This window comes from Triturus cristatus, chromosome 12 (assembly GCF_964204655.1).
Source record: "Triturus cristatus chromosome 12, aTriCri1.1, whole genome shotgun sequence".
Classification (NCBI taxonomy): domain Eukaryota; kingdom Metazoa; phylum Chordata; class Amphibia; order Caudata; family Salamandridae; genus Triturus; species Triturus cristatus.
In genome coordinates, this window is record NC_140595.1 from 522941064 (window position 1) to 522968322 (window position 27259).

The following is a 27259-nucleotide window of genomic DNA, read 5'->3' on the forward strand; positions in this document are numbered from 1 at the left end:
CCATCCTCAACATCCAGTACACAATGCTCTATGCGGTTTATTCGATCATCATGCTTGTCTATCCATTTCTTCTATCCATCAAGCCTGTCAGTGGGCTTATCTATCTAGGAATCAATCGTGATCAGGGTTTTCTTCATTTCGGTCAGTAGGCAGACTAGAACTTGCTTCAGGGGTGTATCAGTAGTGTGCTGCATCTGGGATACATCTTGATTGGTGACTTCAGTGGAAGTTTTCATGAAGTGCTTATTTTTAAAGACCAGTTTTGGCTTCTTGTGATCCTTATTCCCTATCTTGTCATCAGAGGGCACGCCAGTAGAGGAGAATGCTCAATCATGTTGAGTGTAGGGGCTCTTGACAGCCTATCTCAGTGGTCAGCTGTGCAGTGAAGCAGTCATGGAAATTCACAGAGCAGAGAAGTGAATCATGAGTATGGTCATCCAGGTCCCACACCACTCCAAGGTCGCAGGTGGTCATAATGGGGGCATGAGAGAACCTGGTTTAGAATCCCTCGGCATAGCCGCTCTCACTTGATGGTTTATGTGCAGTAGAGTTTAACTGAGTACCCTGCTATATGCCTGTTCCAATTCAGGTGCATGAGCAGAAGGTGGGCATCTCAATGAAACAATAAGGTTGAACCTTGCAGGCCTTCTTACTCCTGTGCTGAGCTTGCCTGTGCCACATGGAGTGGAGAAGGAGGTCAGGGCTAGCAATAATGCCCAAGGATCACCCACCAGTAGGCGACCAGTTGTTGTCGGTTTGTTAGTAGTTAAGTCCTACCCATGAGTCCAGCCAGCTGCCTTTCATTCTGGAGAGGTACCAACAGACCCTCAGGCATGCAGGAAAGTGCCCCATAGCACCACTGGCTGCACAGAAGGCCATGCATGCTGCAACGTAGGAGCCCGCTTCACTCACACCACCCAGCAACTGGGATTGAAGCAGGGAAATTCTGGCCCTTGACAATCAGGAAGACGCTGCCTCCTGAGTTTGCCTCAGCAGCAGCGCCATCCCTGTCTGGTCCATGGGGCCTAGACTGGCATGTTTTTATCCAGCAGCATAACAGGTCCCACATGGACCCCTGGCCCAGTCACAAGTGACACCGCCAAATCCTCTGCTGTACTCTTTCGATCCTGTGCCGCCAAGAAGGCCCTCATGGTCACCAGGGCCGTGCACTCTCAAACAAATGCACCACATGGCCCAGGCCAGTACCAGGAAGCAAGCATTCCACATTTGGAGGTGTTTAGAATCTATACTTTGCTAACATATTAGTATCAGTCAACCTGTGGTCCTATATTCTGCTCCTACCAAACATCACCTGTGTTTCGTGGCAGTGATAGAAGTGTATGTATAGATGATATTCAGTTGTATTTCATGCAGTAATAGTAGTGCATATATTAATGATATTTGTCTTATTTATTTGTGTGCTCTCACATAGAGAGAACACTTCTAATGCTGCTTACATTATCATTTAAGGGCAAAATTGTACCTTAGAATAATGTTTCCAAAACCAGGAAAGATTCATCACTGAGTAAAATATCAAACCGTGGGCAGTCTTGCAACTTCATGACATCACAACTCTTGCCATCCACTTCATCTGTGAGTGGATGTAGAAATAGTATATGAGGACTAAAGAGCATTTATCCTCAAAGCAAATTGTTTTCCTTGTAATGCAAACCAAATAGGAAATGCCTTTTTGTTTTGCTATTTTGCTAATACATTTGGCACAGTTTCGCAAATCTTAACAAAACATTCAAAAAATGCAAAATCCCCAAGCATTTTCGATAAACCTTTATAGGTAGCGCTACCGCAAAAACTGCTAAATGGAATTACACCATATTTGGCAGGAAGCTAGATCTTGGTCCATAAAGTATAACTTGTGTGAATTGGTGTAAATCTGTTCTGTACATTTTAAGAAATTAGGGTCTTCAGTTGAGCAGTTTTGTAGACATTAGAAACACAAATATTTGTATATCTACATGGTTGGGTTAGAGGGACTCTCGTAAGAGTGCCTCAAACCAAATAAAAACTAGCATTTGAAATGTAATAGGTCTCGCATTTGTGAAACTTACAGCTGTTGGTGTTGAAAATGACAATTTTTTTTTACTTTTGTTTTTTTATTTCCAGTGGCGTTATTACATTTACAAAGCTCTATTGCCATTTGCATTACCTTGCGGCGCTGGAGAACCAGAAAATGGGAAATAGGTTATGTGGGAGGGGACACAAGAGTAATATGCTGCCGGAAAAAAAAGTACAAAGACCCTGGAAAAAGCAAACACTCATAGGGAATGCAAGATTAAGTAAAGTATGTGAAATGTTAGCAAGAACAATGGTGCAATTTAATGGACTTTTTTAAATGTTATTCTCGGTAGAGTCGTGTCATTTTTCTGACAAATAGTTCCCCAGATTTTGCAACCCAGCGTTAACTTCTTGTTTCACCCTAGTCACGCAGTGACCTCCCAATGGAAAGTCGCCTGAAACTTATGCAAATTAAAAATAAAACAACAGTTTACCTATAAGATCACTGCTAAATGGGAATTTGAGCTGGTATTTTTCTCAGAGTTAAAAGCAACTAAGTCCTGGTAACAGGCCTGCCAGTCTGGAATTAAAATCTTCACAATTTGGCATGTCCCACGCTTTGTGGGCAGAAAACATTCTTCAGAGGTTACCAAGGACAGCCACAAATAAAACAGTTGGTAAGCTACGGGGTGGTGTGGAGGTAGTGCAGCTGTTAGTTTTGTGGCCCCACCACACCCTTTTTTAATTAAAGGGGAAACGTGGTTTGCCACTGGATACATTGAGAGTGTGTAAATGAAAAGAAAAATATAATAAGACTGGGGAATGCAGGCGGCTGTCAAGCTGATTTTAATAAAAAAATGCAAGTAGGGCATCAATGAAGCCGGCGCTTTGCCAGAGCGCAGGGCGTGGCCTAATGCACCTGTTACAAACAGGAGATCCTTAGGGATGAGTGGTAATAAACAGAGGTGACGACTTTGGGCCTGGGGAGCCAGGTTCGAATCTAGGCGCGAAATGTATAAAAAAAGGTTAAAAATAAATTTTAACTTATAATAAATATCATTAAACAGTATTTGAATATGTACAATTAGACGATGTGAGCAAAGTAAACAAGAGTTTTTCTTTAATATTGGTATTGTAATTAGGGATGTTTAGAAGCTTTATCAAAATATTTACAGTAAGTTTACATATATTTGCAAGCCTGCTAGTCAGCGTTTGATGCACTATTGTTTTTTGTTTACATTGTGCCATTAACTCATAATTCCACTCCACACCACATGCAACCATCACGCTCCATCCCAAAACACATAGATAAAAGACATTCTAATTTAGAGCGCCAATAGCTCTAACTCTAGCAAATGCGTGCCCTATTGCAAATGTTTGTTACATTATTGCTGGCTACCGTGTCTGCTGGACCAAGGTGATCACTGCTGGTAACCTTGCCTATGATGGTCACTAATGCAACCAGATGTGTCTGCTATTGCAAGTCTATAAGGAATAGCAGTTCGGGATAATTTTAATTGAACATAAGCAGCTCTTAAAACAGAAAAGGTTGGAGGCCCCTGGTCTAGAATGTGCCCACAAAAGAATGTTTAGCAAACAAGACACACACGCACATATACTTTAAACATGCCCATATCACCATGATAATCTAATTAAATATATCCTTATAAGAAAGGTCCAATCAGCGCTCTGTCCCACTAAAAGGATGAACCAATGGGATTAAGCGTCTAGTATACTCTACGCTATGCAAAAAACAGGAGTACAAGGCCAGTGGAGAGAGAGGCTTTCCTCCTGAACCATGCAGTGGACCCTCAGGGAACACAATACCTTCTCGATGGGTTTCTCGGGCTCCTTCTTGATCTCCACCTGGGTGACCCAGGACTCCACCGCCATCTTATCTCTTCGCGCTGTGAGCGCCACCTCTGCGCCTGCCGCCGGGGAGCGGCTCCCTCCCATCACACAGAAACTGAACCAAAAGTGGCTGCGTCGCCACAGCAGCATATTAAACACGTCACGGCGGGGACTGGCCGTTAAACACGCGAGAGTTCGAACACGACTGCTCACGCCTCTCCTCCCGGGTTCAGCTGGTTGGTCTCACGAATGTGGGTGTGGTCAGGAACAAAACAAACGAGACGTGCTTTCAATTATCGCACCCGTGTCTGGGCACGATAATTGGCACCAAGCGCGTAATAGACACCAATAGGCTGTGGGTGGAGCAAGGCACCCTCCTTTGGCCAATTGCGTGCAGCCTTTTATTAAAAGACGCACGCAAAGGCCAATGGGGTAGCACAAAAGGAATCACACACACGCACGAGCGTGTGAGATTCCAGGGTCCATTTCTGAACCTCGGACAAAAGGACTCTCGCCTGCGCGAGCACTGCTGCGCAGTGCAACGAAGGTCGCGAGACCTAAAAAATAGAGTCCCCGAATTGGCCCAGGGGGCTTTTTTACCCTGGGCCAATTCACTCCCACAGGAGTCACAGTTCTGTGGGAGAAAGTGCTCTGAACAGCCATTACAGGACTTTAAAGCATAAAACATATAAGGGGGCAGGGTAGGAATACCCTCCCACTCTAGCCTTGTGAGGAGGGGGGTGGGCCAAAAGACTACATATATATATTTTAAAAAGTTGCGATCCTGCGGTCCTTCGACAGGATTTATCCTTTTTTCCCAAAAAAGAAAGCACCCGTCGGCGTTTTACATTTGATATATTTTAACCCTTCGGTGGGCCCGGGGTTTCTCTATACTATATTATAGAAGACCCCCTCCCAGAGCAATTCAGGGTCCCAGTAGGGGAGGGAGGCATGTGCCCCCCCTTCCCAAGCTACTAATAGGTCTCAGGGACCCCATCCCCAGGGGTCGATTTGTTAAAAAAGGGGAGGAGGTGCATGTCCGCCTCCCAAAGTCTCTGTTGGGTCCCAGGGACCCCATTTCCAAGGGCCAAAAAACTACAAAAAGGGGAGGGATGCCACCCCTCCACCTTTCCGTAGTGGAATTCTCCCCTGGGACCCCAACCCCAGGGGCGTGATACTACACAGTATGCCGGTGTGCCCACCCTCGGGACACTGTGGTTTCCTGCCCGGGAGAGTAAGGGCATGTCCTGTCCGCACCACTCACTCTCCTGGGCAGGAAATTCCCCTTTGCTCCCGCCAGGTGGGAGTAATAGAAAAATGCTGCTCCCGTGAGGAAAGGTGCTGGCTCCTGTTAGCACCCAGTACGGTGCTGGCTGGGGAGCTGGCTGGGGCTGCGGGGGACCTTGGACTCCTTCCTGTGGCCCCTAACATAGGGGTTTGTGGGCACCCTGTGTTGACACTGGGGTACTCACCGTAGCCACGGGAAATGGGGTTCCTATGGCAGTAAAGGTTCGGGGAGGGGGCCACATGCCCCCTCCTCTTAATTAAAAAAAAGCCTTGGGGGGTGGGTTTACCTGGGTCTTTTGGGACTCAGGGTGCATTCTCCCACCTATCATTAAAAAAACAAAAGGCCCGGAGGTTGGGTCCCTGTGGTCCCAAGTGGTTCAAGAAGGGGGAGTATGTACTATAAAAATAATATATGAGTGTTCCGAGTGGGCACCGGGAAACCAAAAGGTAAAGTTTTTGAAAAAGTGAATAATAAATGAGCAGCAGGAGCTAGTCATTGTTTTATTCGCTTTTACTGACCGCTGGGTAGGTTTCGCTATACGTTCCCTTGGATCTGGAACAAAGGTTTTCAAACGTTTTCTAGTTGTCCCTGCAGATATACAGGAGGACAAAGAACTGGCACTTGGAGTCCACCTCTTAATCTAGGGTACAAGGGGGAGCAGGGGAGTGCCATATTTATGTCTGGCCCTACCTAGTGGGTTGGGATGACTCATGTGCGCACACTAACGAATGAGGTAAAAGTTCCGGGGGGCAATCAAACCCTCATTTTCAGTAGTTGGCATTTGCCCAACTGCAAGCAACCCTACAGTGCCCCTCACACAAAATCCAAGATGCGGATACCCTTCTCCCCTTGTGTAGATCCTGTGTGCTCCCACAAGGTGGGGCCAAGGCAATGAGCAGTCACCTACTCTGTGGTCACTCAAACGTGGTTCTGGGGGTAGCTTTCCTCCCACTGGGTTTGGTGCCAACCTGACTAGGGGAAGAAAGGCTGTGGCAATTCCAGTTGTCACCTAACATTTACCTGGGACAGGGAAGGCCCCTGTGAAGCAGATTAAGTTCCTAGATTCACCCCACTGGTCTTCCTACCAGGGGAAGAAGACATCTCCTCTCTCTAAGGTCATTGTGTCTGCTCAGGGAGCAATTTGCACACCTCTTAAAGACCTAATTCAGGCCAATCACCAGCTGGGCAGTTGTTGAAGAGATAATACAAACTGCAGGCAGGATAAAAGTAACCTTGCAAAAGTTGCATTTCCCACTTATTTACTTAAAAATTGACTTTACCATTAGATTGGATTTTTATTGAATACATCTTTGAATGGAGCTTGTAGTTGCTACAGGTCAAAAGTTATACATAAAAGTGTATAATCTACACTCTGACTTTTCTGTGTGCCAGTTACAGCCTGACCATTGACAATTTCATTTTCAGCCTAGTCATTGGGTGAACATGCCATTTTTAATGCCCCACACGTGGTATTTAGCTTTCCAGGCCATGTTGTACTTCTGCACCATATTCTATGGCATGACAGGAAAGTTAAATGAGCCAATCATGGCTAAGCCAATTTAACCATGTCCAAAGTGGGAGTAGGTACACCTGCTTGGCTGGAGTAAAGTATATTAAGTTCTAAAAAACAGCAAAAATAGGATCCAGAAAAAAGCATAAAATTTGGGGTTACAATGAAGAAAAGGCAGATTTCCTACAGTCGCGCTTTCAACAACCACATTTTGAGCTAAACGCCAAACCTACTTTCAAAAAACACTCTTCCTTCATGTACCCATATACACTCACACTAGCTGACTGAACTTGAGAATATTCCCAATAGGGACACAAGTTTAAACACTCACATTATACTTAGAATCAATATGTGCATGGCCGATATGATTTATGCCAACCAAATGGAGCATGAAATGCTTCCATATGGAGACGCACTGATATATACACTTTGTTCCCTTTCAATAGAAGACCGGTGGGAGCAATAAATATTGTCAAACGACCCAGCCTTAACTCTTGGTGACGTGTTTTCTGCACCCCCCACTCCTCCTGACTTTAATTGACTCAGCCAATATGCCAATACAAATTAGAAATCCAGTTGGACTGCAACCCAGACACAACCCCCTGAGAAATCTTGCTTAAGAAGTGTTTCCTTCTAATAATTAGTCCCATAAGATAGGTTCAGGCAGGGACATCTTAAGGATTCTGGGGGCACCCTGGACCAAATGTTTTTTGGGGGCCCCTGTTGAGAACAGCTGTGAACTTATGATCCAATTTCAGCTCTTAATGCCCTCTTTGGCCAGGTAATTGACAGCGCACAGGCACACTCATCCAAATTCAAAATGTGTTTACATCTAAAATTCAGGGATAGTGATGCATATTTTCAATCTTGTGATACAGCAGCAGCTCACTAACATTACTGCAAATAATCAATTTGCCATACTCCCATTTCTCATATGTGAAGTTCCATTTTGATCAAAAGGAAAAGTTTTTAATGGATGTTGCATGGAGCATAAATGCAACATTTCTCTGCAAAATATCTGTAATAGACTCACACACATCACCAACATTAATATAATGTAAAGCCAAATGGTATTTAAAACAATCTGTTTAAGAATTATTCAAGGTCATTAGGGCAAGACTCTCTACATAACAGAGTTGGCTCTATCGGCACCCCGCCCCCTGAAAAGCTGGGGCCCTGGGCCAGAGCCCACTGTGCCCATGCCTTAAAACGTCTCTGGGTTCAGGGGCAGCAGTGAAGTTCCATATCCTCTTTCGTTAATGAATCACACATTTAAAGATCACAAGAAATTGAATATGAATGTAATTTTCTTTTCAATCCCTAATCTAGTGCACACAATAAGAATGGCAATATCACAGACATTAAAAGTTAGAGCAGCAAAACAGTTCATGAACAGTGAAAACAACAGGAAAAAACATTGTTACACAGTCATTGAATTCTGTAGCCCTAACACCCCTGCTATGCTATCTCTAGGTGCTATGCTAGATCTTACGTATATCTGGTTAGGTACAACAAGATCTATTGTTTGGAATAGCATCGCAGGGCAAGGATATCATGTCTGTTTGAGAACGCACCTATTCCAGCACCAGTCATTGAAGGCTAAGAATTCAGTTGGAGCCTCGCAGGGGATAAGGTGGAATCTGGAGCTTTGACCATCCTGATCTCGATCGCCTGTGAGGAGTCCTTTGGGAAGGTTGAATGCTTGAGCAATTATGGTATCTGATTGTCAATGTTATATTTTGAAAACAATGATGGGACTAGAAGACACATAAGCCACAATAAGACAAAACATCAAAGCAGTAAATGCATCACCTTGATTCAATAACTAAAATCAATAAAAACATGTCAACTTACACTGTAAGTGTCCATGATGTTATTGCAGTGCCCATAACAAAAACAATAAAATATATCCGCCTAGATTGGAAGCAGACATGATACTAACAGACCTGTACATGTCTAATACTTCACACTTTCTAAGAAAAGAAATAGAATAATCTGAAATAAAAAAAGAAAAGTCTGAATCCATAGTATAAAGGGAGTAGAGGAAACTGAAAAGGCATTTCTGAGCATATCACCCTTTCTATGAAAGAAACAGAAAAGCCTAAAAAGAGTAGTGATGAAAATAGAAGAGTCGGGCAAGACTAATGGTGGAAATAATAGAATCTGAAAGGGAACAGTCATAGTGCTTGCAACTTACCTGGAATAACTCCTAAACTAAACAATAAACATACGTTGTCTCAGTGTTCTTGCAGCTACTTGTTGAAGATTTCTAAACTAAGCAATCACATATATATTTAACTATTATGAATGTGTTTTGCAGAAGCTTGATTATCACCACTTCATGGCACATTTGTGGTCAGAAGAATATACTAGAAACGTGTAGTTGGTTTAATCACAGTTATTCATTTATTGCATGTTCAACAACACACATTTCATTTTGCAATACAAAGGCCTCCTCATTGAAAAACACAATGACCAGGACATCAGTCACCATCTTAAACTAGTCAAGTTCTCCTTGAGGAGCAATGCTGCTGCCTGTCCATAGCACCCTAAATGGCGACAATACTCCATATTTAACCAGATCATAACTTGCAATGGTCTAGCTCTAATTCACACAATAGGCTGGAATTGTCACATGACCCATCCATTCCCCTTTGGTTGCCATCTTAGACTATTTACGTTCACCCTTAAAGGCCAATATGACTACCTGCCCACAGTACCATGAGTGATAGCAATATTTAAAGGCAGAAAACACAGGTCAAACCAGATCCTAGCTCATTATAGCCTGGCTGGAATTCAAACAATTAACTGTATTTTTTCTTTCTTATCCTTTTCCAGACGTACACACCGATTAAAAGCCATGACAGCTACTTAAATGAGCATGATTTCACCATCAACATCTTGAGCCACATATCAAATCTGCTCAAAAAATGGAATGCAGGAAGCTCACTGCCAATAACCTATAGTCATAAAGACTTAAAATAGAAGAATCACTATAAACTAGAAGCGGAAACAGAGATATTATGGTTGCCAAAAATAGCAACAACCAGAACAAAGTGTCCTGGGTGTTTCACAGAGAATATACAATACACATTAACAGAGTACAGAGGTCACTTGATTATAGTCTCCCAGGGTACCTTTTCTTTAAGACACTTAGTATATGTTTGAATAGTAAAAATCCTATATCTTTCCTGGTCTTTTGAAATCTGATTTCTTCATTTTAAGCCTTGTATCAGGATTAGGTGCACTACAATGCAGTTACAAAGGGGCTTGTATGTTCCTAGTTCTTACTGCTGTTTTTTGCTTGCAAAATCTTATTTGTAACTCATGACTAGTCTCACCAGCATAGCCCAGGCCACATGGGCATAAAATAAGATATATAACATTACGTGACATACAGTTTGTCATCTCGTTCAATTTGATACAATATCCCTTGCAATCCACATGATGAAATACAATAGCTGCGTCACACGCCTGACATAGTCCAAGGACTGGATTCATGTCACCTATAGACTTCTGTATACATGTCTGATTGTACTGAAACCTAGACTGTACTAATTTTATCTCTTAAATCAATATTTCGGCAGAATGCAAATATGGGTTTAGAAAGCATGGCCTCATCATCCTTGGTGTTTAAGATATGCCTATGGGGGTTTATAACATGTTTGATCTTATTATTAAGAGTTGAATGGCATGTAAGGCATACCAATTTGTTTTGTTACGGTAGTAGTTTTTGTATAAACATGGCATCTCCGTTGTACTACTTGGCCCTCTTGATGTAAACTGCATTTTCTCCACAAACTGAGAAATGCATCAAACGTTACTAAAAATGAGGTGACAAGTGTGTGGCCACTCAGTGGAAGGTCCTTTGCAAAGGTTGACTGAAATAGTAAAAATGGCACTAATGAGAAGAAACCTTTGTCCGAACAGTGTTAACATGAATATAAATGACAACATAAGAAAGTAATTATCAACAAATGTGCCACATTATGCCAAATAATTTTCCTGCCACATAATTTAGTACACGCTGCCACATATTTTGGTCCTCCCCTGCCACATGATCCCAGTGCCATTGCTCATATAATATTTGCCAAGATTTGTAAGTGCGTTATTCAAAATTAACTGCACTCTTGGAAAGTCCAGAGTGACAGAATATGTTGAAAGAAGTATCATATTCTTACACCTATTAGCAATGGAAGTTTAATAAAAACCTGTAATAGGAGTAATTTAAGAACAGATGTAGGTTGAATTTACAAAAGTCGTTTACCAATTTTTAGGAAATTGACCTATTGACAACAACTGCATGCCCTTCTTATTTAGAGTGTGACCTTTTCAACTAATTCAGCACGGATGTATGACGGAACCACGCATGACTTTACTAAGCGATCAAAACCATGAGCAAGTCTTAACCACGCATGTCTTTATCACGTATACCACTACCACGCATGTCCATAGAGATACATTAAAACTAACTTTACCACACATACTTTTACTACATAAACCTTTACCACTCATACGGTTACAACACAAGTTTGAGAAGCATGTTAAAAAAAGGTTTCCACACGGATAAATATTTTGTTTTGAGAAATAAATAAATGTCTAAAATGTAGTAGCATTTACAGAAATGCAGTTATTTTTCTTTCTATAAACATTTTACCGAAAAATATTTTTAAACAAGCAATAAGCGGCGATATGTAGATTAGAGTAATACATTAGAAACAAACCTGTACAACTGTAGTCCTTCCTTTGTTTTATAAAATAAGCTGATCAGAACTAAAATTGCTGCCATATTAAGTTATGACTTTAGAAAACGTTTTCCTCAGACATTTGAAATTAATACACTTTCAGTCACACGTTAAAATATACATTCCAATGCATTTTTTGTTTAAGCGAATAACATACCCAATATGGGCAAATTATTCCACATGATTAATTTAAGTTATTTTGTACATTATTTCACATATTTTGACAACTTCATGAAAAAATGTTTTACCCCGTACAGTAATCATTTACCATAATGCGAGTACACTTTAGCTACATTTTAAATGAAAGTAATAATAAAAAAATTGCAATTTTTTTTTTTTTTTTTAAATGTTCCAACACCACAGTGGGCGACTTTCAAGGGAGATGGTAGACAGAAACTGTGGGCAATTTTACTAATAAACCTCTACTGTGGGCTTCCCTCTGGGCAGGTTCTAGACAGCGTTTTTGGGTAAAATTACTATTCAAACTCTGCTCTGGGTGTCCAACAGGGCAGGTGTTGGACAGTGTTTAGTGGCAAAAATTACTATTCTAATTTCACTAGAGGCATGAAAACATGGATATTCAGTTCCACAGATGAACTATGCCTGTCCCTCATCTAGTCTCCCTGAGAACCACCGCTCACCTCCGACCAGCACCAGGATGCTCCTTTCGGAGTGGCAGTTAGTGATTTATAAATAACCTCATCACATTACATTACATTACGTGGTGGACAGTGACTGGGGGCAAAGTTACTATTCTAACTCCGGAGGGGGTATTCCTCAGGGCAGGTGTTGGACAGAGACTAGGGGCAAAATTGCTATTCTGACTGTGGTGAGGCGTCCCTCACGGCAGGTGCTGGACAGTGAATGGGGCAACATTACTATTCTAACTTCGCTGGGGAAGTCCCTCGGGGAAGATGCTGGACAGTGACTGGGGCAACATTACTATTCTAACTTCGGTGGGGGAGCCCCTCAGGGCAGGTGCTGAACAGTGACGGGGGATTTGTTTTATTCTAACTCCGCTGGGGACGTCCCTCATGGCAGCTGCTGGATAGTGACTGGGGTCAAAATTACTATTTTAACTCTGGTGTGTGTGTCCTTCAGGTCAGCTACTGGACAGTGACAAGAATGGTGATTACAATCGATTGTGGAAAAATAGTAACATGCATTTTCTTTTCTTACAGCACCAGACATATTCTCCAACTACTGTGACGTCTCTGAAAATAACCACCTTTGAACCCCAGTCCAACACAAGCATCACACATTTAAAAGTAAGCCAACCTGTACAAACAAGTCGCCAGAAAATGAAGCTAGCAGCTTGTTCTATCTTTTTTTGTCACCACAACTAGATAATCAATAGCATTAAACTGTGAAATTCTTAAAACTCAAACCTGATTCTGATCACTACAGACTTTCACATTCAGTAACAAGAAACACAATACGCCAGGTAAACAAATCACACCATTCCATTCCTACTTATATAACCACAATCCTTTTTTTTGCAGGCTGTAATGTGCATATAAGCTACGCATTGTCCCAATTTGAACAAAGTTTAGGTAATGTTTATTTTCTCTGTTGCTAGGCAAAATTAACCATACAATATGTCTTTCTTTCTAAGCAGGCATACAAACAGTGTGCAAAAAATACAAATATGTTTTTTAAAAGCTGATACTTTTTTCTATATCTTGTTGTATCCATAGTTATTACACCCACAACTTTGGACTAAACAAACCACCAAGTCCTTACTGGATTTACCACATTCCAGACTTACCCAATAAGCACAAAGACACAGAATACTCTAGGTAAACAAATCTTACTTTTCAATTTCTCCGGTAACCAACATTTTTTTCCCTAGGCTGTAAAATGTATATTAACAATGCCATGTAACATTTTCAACAATTTTTCAAAACTGTTTCTTTTCATTATTACTAGTGTAAAGTTAATAAACAATTGTTTAATGCCCAACAGGCGTACAAACACTGTAACAAAATAAACATTGCAAAAACATATTGAAGCTTGTTCTTTTTTCCCTTTCTTTTTTCCCTAACAGAATCTAAAGAAGTAGCTACACCAAGGCAAGCAACATACGGGAAATCAAGAAGGAGCAACCAGTTACTCAAATATAGTGGCTACTTTTATTGTAAGGATAGATTGACCGAGCCCAGGATTCATTGGAGGTGTGTGCAATATTTTTCTTTCCATTGTACAGGCAGAGTGTTTACATCTGAGCCTAACCACTCTGCCTCAGCAATGGAGATAGAAGTTAGAGAGACTATCCAACAAATCGACAGCTTGCATCCACCTCCAATGAGCCCTGCAGTGCAGTCTTGAGGGAGGTATCACAAAACATTCCCATCCATGCTGTTAGTAGTATGCTGGCAAAACACAACCTCTGTAGGATGATCCAGAGACAAAAACAGGCAAGTAATCTCCAACGTGTGACCCCCACAAACCTTTTCTTATATTATTATTCCCCAAGAACTTACAATTACTTTCACTAATGTAACTTTCATACTGCATGATAATCAAAACCCTAAAAAAAGAATAAAACATTTTCAACAATCCATAACCTAGTAACACTTAAGAATAGTGATATTTGGATGATGGATGGTACTTTTAACTCCACACCCCGTCCATTCACCCAAATATACTCTATTCATGCCAAAGTAAATATTACAATCATACCATTGGTATACAGGTTACTCCCAGACAGACATTCCTCAACCTATTCTGAATTTCTGTCAGTGATAAAAGCATGGCTCTAATGACGGGCCTCTCCCATACCCTATAGCCCAACTTCCCCAACATTCCCATCCTTTAAACCAATTGTCTTAAATTTTAAATCCATTTGTAGTAATTTTTAACTTTATATTTTACATTAAATTAATACTCTGGTTTTATAAAAAGTATTACTATCCTCTCCCGCCTAATCCCATTACATCACACACCTACAAATATATATTTTATTTTTAAAGCTAATTTATTAAAAAGAATTAATATAGAAGTATAAATGACTACTCAATATTAATACACTTCACAAATCAGGTATTAGATTGTATTAAACCCCCAACTATTTTAAAAAACAAGTAAACAACCCTAATATACCTACCACTATACTTGCTAATATACTTACACATTTATGTGTGGTAAAGACATTCGTTGTAAAGGCATATTCTTTGTAAAGGTTTGCGTGGTAATGTCGCATGCGTGATAAAGACTTTGTTGTAACTGCATGTGGTGGTAATGAGTGTGTGGTAAAGGCTGATTCCCATTCAGCACAGACTGCCTGGGAAGCAAATGTAAGGACTGAAACCAAGCCAGAACTCCAGGCATGTTTTTGAAAACACATTCTATGACTAATTAGACAGCAGGATAACATTATCGTTTCTGGTTTTGTGTAATGAAATCATAGCAGAAAAACGCACGGATACAAATATTTTCGCATAATGCCTATAATATGGCTTAGAACATTTTGTTTGTCATTTGTGCTGCGAGTAGTTGACGTTGAGTTTAGCTTGTTAAGATGACAATGTTCTTTGATTTTTTTTTTGGTTTTCTTTTTCCTCCTGTCACATGGTCCTGCCAACATACTAAGGATACACACATTCGTGTAATGAGTCACAGGCCATGAAATTATTCCGTACATGCTGTTTTTTGTTAGCCCTGGAAGAAGCTTTCCAGGACTGCTCAGACTGACATCCCTCCAAGCAGACGTTGAACAGAAACAGTAATTCCCCGAGTTGTAGTCTTCTTATGGCTACGATTTCCGCAGATGGGATTTTGGGGGGTTCTTAAAAATGCCAAGGTGTACGCACAAAATGAACGAAAATCATATATCTGGGTGAGCCCTTACACACCTAGTGATAATTCAGCCGATTGCCATCAGGCGAACAATGAGCTGGTGTAAAATTAGCGGGACTGGGGCAATGCATTTTATTTGTACATATTTTTACATTTTCCTATTGTTAAATTCTTTCTCCTGTCCCTCTGATTAGAAATGTACCCCCTTTCAGGCACACTTACTTCAACATTTTTGCTGTAGTTAATTTTGGATGGAAAATCAATTTTGATTATTTAGGAATACCTACAAAGTTACAAGCTTGACGCTTTTCTCAACATTCTCAATGACCACTCGTTGCGCTGCCTTTGGGAATCGCCATTTTGCCACCCTTTTCCAAACTTCCGGTGATCGGTTTCCAGCAGTTGGAATTGCATCTCTGAGAGTAAGGCCCTCGTGAGAGGTCCCCAATCTCCGATTGCACTGGAAACTATGTACTCTCAATGAGAATTATGAGGCCCATGGAGTTTCCGTGGACCCCTCATGTTTCCTCTGGAGATTTTAGCTGTGAAAGCAGACAAAATCCCCAGTAAACAACACTAAAGGGAGGGGGTGACACATTACCAGGGGAAACGTACCCGAAATCTAAGTTTCCCTGAGAAATCGTATTTTCCTCCAGGAATTCTCAGTGTTCAATACAAAAAACCTCATTAAATTCCACAATCCTGGGTTAATGGGACCTCGGATACCTTTAACTCCAGGGGTTCCCAACTGACACCCACACATCCATGCCTCGTGTTGAGGTCCTGCTTGTCCTCACATCCCAGCATCCTAATTTTATGATTCATGTAACTGTTGATTGCAGTTGACACGTTTTTATACCCAAATGTACTGAGATTTGCTCCTTCCCAGTATCTTGTAAATTCATCATGTTTTTAAAAGTGCGGTTTCCTAAATAGTTTTAAAAAAAAGCATTCCCTTTCCTTTTTTTGCTGTGAAGGAAGGAGTAACATTATCTGCCTAATTACATTCACAATCTCACCAACATCTGATTAAAGAGTCGCTGGTCAGGGCAAGATACAGAAAAACCAACAAATCACCCACGGAAAAGTGAACATCAGATGGAACAAACATGGTCTGAGATGGAGAAGCAGCAGAATGGGGAACTGAGGCCATCTTTTTAAATGAGGGAGAAGGTTTTAAAATGGTGCTAATATACTCACAACAGATGTAGCACAGATTTCACAGATTTTGACCACTCTAAATGAGAGAATAAGAGTTCCGCTTTTGTAATAAACATTTTAATCGCCGTTTCCATTCGTCCATGTGAACACTACGTTATAGCAAAGCACGAAAACCGGAATCACACCTCTACATATAGATTACACAAAAAGGCAAAAATCCTCCAATAGCATGTATGTCTTCTATGTGGAAAAACAAGCCAAGACATGCATGCATGCTAAGTGAATACTTTATTCATTGCATGTAAAGTAGATACATAAGGAAGAAGTATATTTGCAAACATGTTACTGACGTGAATTAACAAGAGCGCACAATTAACATAATTAGCAAGCATTGACAAAGCTGTTAGGTTTCAGCAGTGCCACCTATTGATTTAGTCAATGCTTGTTTCTCCCAGATGGCTGCTTTGTGTTTGCGCGCATGGGCTGCGACCACTTTCAAATTAGTTTTTAAAGAAAAAGAAAATGTATTCCAAAATAATTAAATACAACTATTGGGCAGCTGTAGTTAGGTAATTGCACATCCAAAACCTACACACTGTGGGTCAGGTATCTATACATAATCTTGAGTAAATAAAACAGGTGCTCACATGGTATCCCACACCCTCTACCACCAGGGTGTATGTTGAGCATGAACCCAAAGGTTTACAATCCAAAACCGAGAACAAGGGTTACCGCAGCACACATCACCTATAGTGAAGCATAAAAGAGTTTGTAGACATTCAGTTCAAGAGTTCAAGACATGTTTATTCCAAAGGAGTCCAAGGTTTCACATGGACCTATATTGCAAACTTGTATACAACAACTGGCAGCTGACACGTGTTTAGTCACAATTTCAAGGCTCATCCGATAGGTTTCGCCAGAGCCGCCCATTGATTTTGCCAATGCTCCCATGATGGCTGGTGATCATGTGTGCACTTGTACAAAGGAGGCCATCTTGGAAAGCTTTTAAATCCATTTAAAGATGGCTACCTGCTAATATAGTGGTGAGCAGAGATGGAAGCTCAAGGAAGCTCGCAAGCCTGCAGACGTAGGTGGGTGGGGGGGGGGTAAGGTATCATATAAAGAGAGCAGGCGTTCAGAGGGAGAGGAGAAGATCAGGAAGAGACACACAGAGCATGAGGAAATGGCCCCTCTTGCACTGCAGAGCAAGATTCTGACTCCAGCAATGGAAGCATACAAATCATTCAAGCAAAACATAGTGAGAAAAAAATGGTACTTAGAATGGGACAGACACAAAAATAATTAGGTAAGCCTCTGAATTAAGAGCACAGAACTGAGTTAGAGATGAAAGCATTGAATCAAAATGGTATTTTCTAGGGGCTCTAATGTGGCTTATTCTAGGGGGTTATGCATAGGTTTCTCTCTCCCTCTGCCTTCCAGCTGTGATGGCCTCCGCTTGTTGGTGAGAAATACATATATTTTGTGTACTATGCCTGTGCCATTTTCTTCATTTGTGTCAGACCTTGCTCCCACACGTGACTGGGCACTACCACTCTATCCCAATTTGTGATATCACTAGGCGTTTGACGTGCAGTCTAGTGGACAGTGTCAGACCACTTCTCTGTAGTAGCTGGTGCCACATGACTGCCGGTCTCATCTAGGGGTATTTGATCTTAAAAAGTGCCATTGTACAATTGTGTTGCACCAGAGCTCAGATCCGCCTGCAGGTGGCTTCCTATGTGGACTCCAGCACATCTGACCCGGCTTTACCAGAATAGTAAAGCAGGCGCAGGGGTGACTGTACCCCCCTAGCAATCCTGAGCATTTCAGATTTCTTGGGGACATCGATTGCGGATTGGCGCTATAGGAGCTGATGTTAACTGAAGGTGTCCTCCATAGCCCAGACCTGTGTGTCAGTCCTGGTTGTGTGTGCAGACTTCAATTGCTGTGGGATGCCTTCCTTTTAGGTATTTCTAGTAGTGGTTCTCTCTGTAGGTTTCTCAGTGGTTGTTTTGGGATTGTCACATGTTTTGTTTCTGCGTGATCTCACCATGGACGTCATTTAGTCGTCACCACGGGTCACAGCTGTGAACCCTAGTTTACTCTTTCCTACCCCTGGCCCTGCTCTTGTGACTGTACAACAACAACAAGGGGCTTCCTACACCTATATAATTCAATTTTAGGCACTATGTCCATATAATAATAAGGCAATGCCCACATCAACGGTGTACAAAAATAGATTACTTCATTTATTAGATATATTTTTCATTTTTTTGAGAGACATATAGATGTCCATTTTAAATTGAGTGGTACATTAAATGTAATACATATTAAGTCACAATAATAAGAAAAAGTGGAACATGTCATCAGCAACACACACCATAATGACATTGAATAAATAACATCAAGACATAATGAAAATTCAAGAAACTAAAACAGTGAAGACAGAAATCACAAAAGAATTTAAACAAAAAAATAGACAAAAAATGCAAAACAATACAGCATAAGATAAAACACAAGACAAGCGCCTGCTCTTGTGACCCCTGGTCTCCTCAATCACAATAGCAGGGCCAGGGATAGATGCAAAACAGGACTATGATGAGCCCAGTTTACTTTCTGCTTATACATACAGTTTATCTGGGAAATATTAATTAATTACAATGTGCAATGCACTTAAGAATGCACTTACTTTCGGAATTATCACATTCTTAATTGCATGTGATGTAAACTCTAATGAATAAAATGTCATCCTGTTGGGGTACTAACAAACACCCTCATTTCAGGGGTCTGCCACACTAACTTGTGCATGCAGTGCAAGGCCTCTCTCTGTCCTGATTTAATGCAGAGGGCCCCTGACTGAGCTCTTCTCCAGGCCCCAATGCCTTCTGCTAAATGTAAATATTCCATTTGTATGGCCATGAAAAAACAACATTCCTTGTTTCTATAACCAGCTGCTACTGATGTCTATTGCAAAAATCAAAAAGCTCTGATAAGGCCAATAGGTCTAGCTTCGACTGCTGATCTTTGGCGTATACCATTACTTGTGTTCATTAGAAATAGTTTTTTGTAAAATGGCATCACAAAAACAATTCAAAAATGGCTTATGACTCATGCACACACGTGTCCTGACAAGTGTAGATTTTCAAATGTTTTTGCGATACAGTTTTACCGAAAACATTGAAGTGGCCCCCTATATGTTCACATGCAGGTGTACAGGTGGCCATTTTGGAACGCCTTTGTAATAACAATTTACAGTAACAATTTCAAAAGAAAAAATTTCAGTTAGCAAAAGGTATTGTGCTCTAGAGAAAGCGATCAGGCAAGGGACTCACTGTATTACTAACATGTGACACAATGTAGCAGGACCTACTATCGGCATTTTTCCATGCCACCTTGTCCTGGGAAGATATCGGAGATCCTGTGATGTCACTTCCTGTGATGTCATTCTGGTCAAAGGGTTTCCGACGTCACTTCCGCTACCCCAGGCTTTTTGGTGAATTGACATCCATAGATCTCACTCCATTTTTATTATGGATGCATTTTAATTAGTTGAACATTAGCTTACTAACATCTGGTCATTTTAGGCGTATCAAAAGTTACGTTGTCTAAAGGCTTTCAAATCCCCTTTTTAATTTTCTTGCACATGTGAAAAGTGCAGAGCTTCTTGTTGCTTCAAACAATGGAGGGGCAGCATAAGAAGAACTCCTATGTGGAAAAGGAGACTATTCTAGCTGCCATCAGGGGTGCTCAAGAAAACATATGTATTCTTGTTGCCTAGCAGCTACCCACCATCTACTCTGTGCCCCCCCCCCCGCCCACCTAAGTGCTGTCTGCCCCGTGCATGGATACGTCCCACATCACGCTGCTGTCCTCCTTTACACCCAGTGATCAGTGTGGTGCAAGGGTGGTTGGGGTTGCAGGTTACAGTCTTTTCAGTTACCATTTCCATCTCCACCATGTCCCATCCAGAGACATCCTGGATGAGTTGCAGTTTTTTACTATGACTTGTATAGTCAAGTAAAATTGTCAAACTTTGGCCTTCTATCCGTGCACTGAACTTTTTCCATTTGACCGAAACCCTAGTGCTTTTATGGGGCATGAAAGAGGTGTCCTGGCTGGTCTGATTGTGAATGGTGCATGTGTGTGATGAGCTGCCTCTTGCTGACTGATGGACACTATTTCGGGGCCACTTATCTAGGGGCCATTATGGCGTCCAGAACAGGTATTGTCCATGTATGTCATGTGTTTCATGAACTTTTTTTTACAGCTTGGTGTGGTCTGTGGGCCACCTTCTGTGGAGTTATGGCCTTCTTTTTTGGGGTGCATATGTTTTCTTTCGGAATGCTCTTATGTTGGTGCAGATGGTGGCTTATAGCTTCCATTGTCATGGTTGCACCTCCAGTGCCTGGTGTCTGTGTCACCCATGACACTGTGGTAGGGGTTGCGAATGGGCAGGAGCCACCCTTTGTAGGTAAGGTCCGTCTGATGATCAGCAGGTACATTAGATCTGTTGCTTGAACATTTTGGGACCAATTACGAGTCCGGGGACCGCCAGACTCGTGGGGGCATTGTAGTGGCAGTTCAGCCACTGCCTCACTGGCAGTCCGACTGTCTCATTCCGAGTTGGGTGGTCAGACCGCCCTGGGTCCACCACACCGCCAGGTGACCGATGTTCCCCGGAGGTGGTGCGGTGGTCATGAGGCCGCAATATGCTTGACGAGACTGCCGTGGTCCCGCCAAGCATATTCTGAGTCTCCTCTCCACCGGCGGTGACATGGATGTTCCTCCTTCTTGTCAACCCTGGCGGAGAGGAAGCAAAGGGGACCCTACAGGGCCCCATGTGCCTCCTCCATGTGTGGATGCACACAGGGGGCATAACATGGGCCCCCCTGTGTGCATGCACACCAGTTCCTGCAGGCAGTTCCTTACAGTCTGTGCCATGCAGGAACCTTGATTGGCACTCCCATTGTGATGCCCTTTTCCAAGGCACCACTGTCTTTGAAGAGGCACAGGCCTGAGACCGTCAAGCCAACCATCCACCTGTGACTTTTGAACCCGAATCTGGTGGGCGGTTGTTGCACGAGTTTGACGGTGCGGGAGAGGACCGCCAGCCAAATTCGTAATCAGGTCCTTTGTGTCACAATTAAAATTTGCAAATTTGCTAAGATCCATGGCTTGTGATGCTGGCAGAGATAAAAAGAAGAAAGAGGCAGGTGTCCGAGCGGCAGCAGAAAAATATTTTTCACTGCCAGTCAGGGCTACAACTAGCAGAAGATAAACAGATATATCCCTGGGACTGTTTCCTGTAGTACCCAGCTTCTAGACATCCTAACCTCTAAGGGGTGGGGCAGGGAGGGGTGGTTTTTCTGCTTCCTGGTATCTCCACCGCATAGTTCCTGAGCTTCAGCTGCTTACCTGTGGCTGCCTAAGGTGCAGGCAGTCCCTGAGCAGCAGTGATTACATTGCTGCTGTGGGCAGGCTGAATGTCTATACATAGCTGTCGCCATGCACCGAGAGAAAGGCCAGCTCCTCCCAAACCTTTGGGTGGGATATAGCACAACAATCATGCCATTTGGTGTATAGCCTCAGTCATGCAGCAAATCAAGCTTTCCTGAAGGCGGACTTTCCTGTTTTTGGCTTTGAGAGCGAAAGATCACACCCATCTCTGGTCACAACCAATAGGGTTTGTTACACAGGCATTGCTGAAACTTCATGCTTGAAGTGTTGCATGGAAACTGGGCTCCTCTCCCCCTGAGATGGCCATGCTCTTTCATTACATTTCAGAGGGTCTGTGTGTGCTGTTCATGGCAATTCTTGGTTCATCTTTCCCTGTACTCTTGTGTTTAATCCCCACCACCAGCTGCTGGTGGCCTGGTGGTGTGTACCCTGTGCTTGGAACAACACGTGATTTGTGCTGAAGGGATGAATGAAAAAGGTAAACGTGTAGATCTTTTTGATACTTTCGAAAGTACTCGGCCAGACAAAGGATTAGGAGAGGCAAGACAAAGGATTAGGAGAGGCAAGACAAAGGATTAGGAGGGCATTTCTTAAGGGACGAGCCTTTTTAGTCTAATGATCTTCACCATAACCTTTGCATGGCACATGTGGAGAAGTAGTCTGTGCTGGCAGCTGGCCACAAAGGTAACATTCTCATTGTCTGGTAACATTTTACATAGAAATTGAGGGGCATATTTACAGCAGAATGGAGAAGCGTGGCGTTAAGCAAACATTGCTAACGCCACGCTTCTCCATTCTGAAAACGCAGGGATGTGCAGTAATCACAAGACCCCTGCGTTTCCCCTAGCGCTGGCGCTGAGTTTAGCTGACTAGCACTGGCGTAACGAAAATTGAGGGGGCCTCCCTGCAAGGAACGTGAAGGGGCCCCCTCCGAGCTCAATCAAGAGTTCTCTGGCAAGAGTGTGGTGCTGAGGGGGCCCCCTGGTGCTGAGGGCCCCCCTGCACCGCAGGGGCTGCGGGGGCCTGTGTTACGCCCCTGCTGCCTAGCCCCCACACAGGCACCCTTGCACCATAGTGCAAGGGTGTCTGCATTGGGGGAAGATTGTTTATGTGCAGGAAGGTCTCCCTTCCTGCACATAAACAATATTTAAATGCCGTTTTGTTACTTCTATGTGGGCTGCTTAATGCAGCACACATAGAAGTTGCAAAACGGCATTTTAAAAAAATGATTGTTTATGTGCAGGAAGGGGGACCTTCCTGCACATAAACAATCATAGGCAATTTGCTGTTTCTCTGTGTGCTGCACAAGGCATCACACATGAAAACAGCAAAAACGAGGAGAAATAAAGCATTTTTCCGTGTTTCGCCTGTTTAAGACAAGGTTTTCCCTGGTCTTAATTTTGGCGCTGCCTCCTATTTACGCTGCCCTTGTAAATAGGGGGCAGTGTCAAAATCAATGGGTGTTGCGGTGGAACACCCACCCATTGCTCTCCCCTTTCACGCTAAATACAGCGTGAAAGAGGGCCTTATTTACAAGGCAGCGTTAAGCCACGTTAAGTGGCTTAACGATACCTTGTAAATAAGGCGAGGCCCCTATCACCATCACAACGTCACTGCAAGTGATGTTGTGGCGGCGATAGGGGCTTGTAAATATGCCCCTGAGAGTCTTGGTGTGTTGAATTTTTTGATTGTGTTGGACATTGTGCAACTGCAGCATCCTGTACACTTCATTTAATATTGTCAATTGCGTCATTGCCACCCTGTGTCTGTAAGTCAGAAGATTTTAGGTGTTTACTTCTTCATCTCATTCCTTCACATTGATGGTCTCAGAACTTGTCCTCAGAAATGTGGCCTGAGTACTGAGGCCCAGATTTACTGAAGATTTGTGTCAGGCTTGTGTTACTTTTGAAATTGCGATTTGCATTAGATTGTAAACCAAACGAATGCAAAGTTGTGCAGAGTGCTGCCTTGCATTACTTTGAGTCAAGGGGGCATTCCATGGGTGGTGCATCTTCCATGGATTTTAATGCAAATCCATATCTACAAAGAACTGTAGGAAGGGATCTGCACCAAAAACCCGCACCTCCTCGCGGCAGGTGTAACAAGAGAAATGTTTTCATTTTTTTCTTGCTTCCTCGTTTTTTAGGTCGAGCCTAGACAGCGCATGCGCTGTCGAAAGACCTGTAGTAAACAAAATATGGAGGGTCATTTGTCCTGCCACTTGCCATTGGGTCTTTCTGGCATTGCCCTTCTTATGTGGGTGATTGTTGGCTGGCGATCAGTCACGTAATTTCCGTTTTCTGCCGAGGCAGCACCGACTAAGTACAGTTTACTTACGCTGTACTTGTTTATTAGTTCCTTTGAGGACTACTTATTTTATTTCATGGTAATGATTTAGCGCCAGCAGACGCTTCATAGCTTTGACATATACAGGCGTAGCACATTATGTAAAGCACAGCGCCGGCATTCAAATTACAATATGCGCGCCGCGCTTTAAGTTTAGCTCGGTATCATTTCTTTCGGAGCAGTTTTTACGAGCACTGCTCATGCTACATTATGCCGCCTCCCAGACCGCAATGCTACCCCCTGCCCTCCCCCACACCCTCCCCCCTAATTGTTGCATCTGCAGCACGCGATACTCTTTTTCGTTAAGTATGTCAGCCGCGCGTTTCTTTTGTTGTGCACGACGCGGCTGCCAACCTCCATATTTTAATTAGTGGATTAGTTGTTATTTCTTTGTTATTTTATTAGGACCAGTTTTTACGGGCACTGAACATGCTGGGTTATGTTATGCTGCCTCACAAACTGCATTTCACCCACTCACTGCCCTCTGTGCCGTGTCATGTTGGACGCTCTCGCCCTTTGCTGTCTGCTCTCTCTCCTCCAGCAGGGCCGGGCCCTGCGGCTCTACGCCAAACACAGCACAGTGTCCACCCGGCACTGGCCCACCGGAAGACCCGAGGACGTGGGTCTCTGAGTGGACTACAATGACCTCGGCAGAGCGGACCGGCGGTATCAGTGCCTGCACATGAGCCAGCCCTGGAGCAGCGGGCAAAGCAAATTGGCAGCGCTGTATGACGAAGCTGCCTTTAAGCTCTGGGTGCGCACTGCTGCCCCGGGACCCCCCAGCCCTGTCTTTCCCCACCAGCATCTCTTCCACTACATGAAGAGGATTTACAGCTGCTGTAAACTGGGCTTCACCTGCAGGAAAAACAAGGATCTCCAGGGACGAGTAGTATTAGGTTAAAATCTCTTCATACCACTGCGCAGTAGCCTCAAAGCGCATTCACCGGCCTGTGTCCGGAGACGTATATTGCTAATATAAAATTCCCTGAAAAAGTTAACATTACTTACCTCTTACCCCCAGTTTAAGACTTGGCTATTCTCCCAGGCCTATAACTAATTAACTCTCACTACACATGTCAACGCATCTCTGCTAAGCGCCAAGAAACCGCTGGTGTACGTGCGCTCTATAAATAATTTTATCATATCATATCACTTAAACTTCCCATAAATAGCAGAATCTTCCTAAGTTTCAATGACACAATTTCTTTACGGGTTGATGGAATTCTTCCTTCATTGAATTCTTCATGGGACCACTGGTCTCGCTGAATTTGATTGTCCAAATTTGTAAGAATTTCGATGTTGTTGGTGCATGTTAGTGCAAATAATCTCTGTGACCCCCCTCCCCCTCCCATTTCTCATATATGAGGTCCTGTTTTAATCAAAAAGAAACCTTTTTGATGAATGTTGTATGAAACATAAAAACATTTGTCTACAAAATGTCTGTATTGTATTTTCACAAATCACACACATTAAAAATATATGTAAGGAAAACGGTATTTAAAACCATCTGTTTAAACTTTATTCAAGGCATCATGCAGGGCAAGACTCACTGCAGAACAGAGCTGGCTGGTGTCGATGCACATTGAAGTCCCATGACCACTATATGTCATTGTTATAGTTTAGAGTTTGTATCATACTCCTTAAAGCGTTGCACCCAATCGTATTTCAGGCATTACCAGTGCCATGAGTGTTGCAGGTTTGCTGTTTGCTAATGCGCCAACACAAAGTAATCACTGGTTGCTTCAAGGTGTTCCCAATATAGATACTAGAATAGGAAGAAATAAATGTAAAATTCATTTTGATAAAATATTCATCAGAGGGTGTTTTAGGCATCTCTGCATGACGCTTGAGATAGCTTTGAAACACCCTTCTTAGACTGAAGGGGTCGCGAGCTGGTAGCATTATACCAATGCTACAAGAAAATAAAATGCAAACAATGAATACTAATTGTAGGACCCGCACACACCGGGTGGTTATGGTGTTCTCCATCACTTAGGGTACTGGGGCCTCGGAAGCCCTCTGTTCTTGCTACGGTGTAGCTATCAATTGCGCAGCAGGTGCAAGAGCACCGAGGCCCAGGGGTCTTAGGGGCTCTCTGCATCCCACTCATAGCTGTCTTGTTTTTACCAAACCAGATGACAGGGGGACGTGTTCCTTTCTTGCATTAGGGCGCCCTTGGTACCATTGCAGGAAATAGCGCTTTCTAATTGAATCTCACGTTTTATAGCGCATTTGGCTCATCGTTTCACTCCGAGGTATGTAATCGACTGCCTGGGAAAAGCTTGAGAGAGTGAAGCTTTGTGGGGATATATACACTGTGCAAAGTACGTTCAGCCCAGGACCGTTTTCCGAGTACATGCAAGAAGCTCTCTAGAGGGAGGCGGTGTTGTAAACTTTTATTGGCGGCACAGTGTCCTGTATGTTATACGCATGCATCAGTTGTGCACGACGCCCATTGTGGCCCAAACTTTCCCAAAATGCTTTCTATCATCTATTCTGGTCTTGAGAAATGTAACACTATCAGAATTAGCGTAGAAAAATTATTTTAAATGTACCTCGCGACTTTATGCTTTCAGTAGCCTCAAAGCCATCAGTCGACTTCTGGGGAGGCCACCCAAGACGGGAGAGAGAAGAAACATTTGCAATGCAATAGGTCTTGCATTCATGCGAGTTTAAGTTGTTGGCATTATAAATGACAATGCCTTTTATTTATGTTTTAAAAACTAAAACTAAAATATAAGGCATTGTTATTTGTAATGTCAATAGCTCAAACTCGTGTACATGCGAGACCTATTGCATTGCAAATGCTTGTTCCACTTGGCATGTGTACTGCCTTGTACAGTACACATACAAAGTGCGAAACACCTTAAAGCATAGTTTTGTCCAGGAAGAGACCCCTTCCAGCACAAAATCTTTTTATGCAATGCAGAGCAGCAACTTTACTTGCTGTCCTGCATTGTGTGAGTTCTATATACATCTGGGTCCGAGTCTATTATCTCTGTGACTGACTGTTCACTTCTATTTCAATCTGTGCGTGCTGTTCATATTCATTCTTCCTTTATATTGTCCCGTGGGTTTCTGCCACAAATT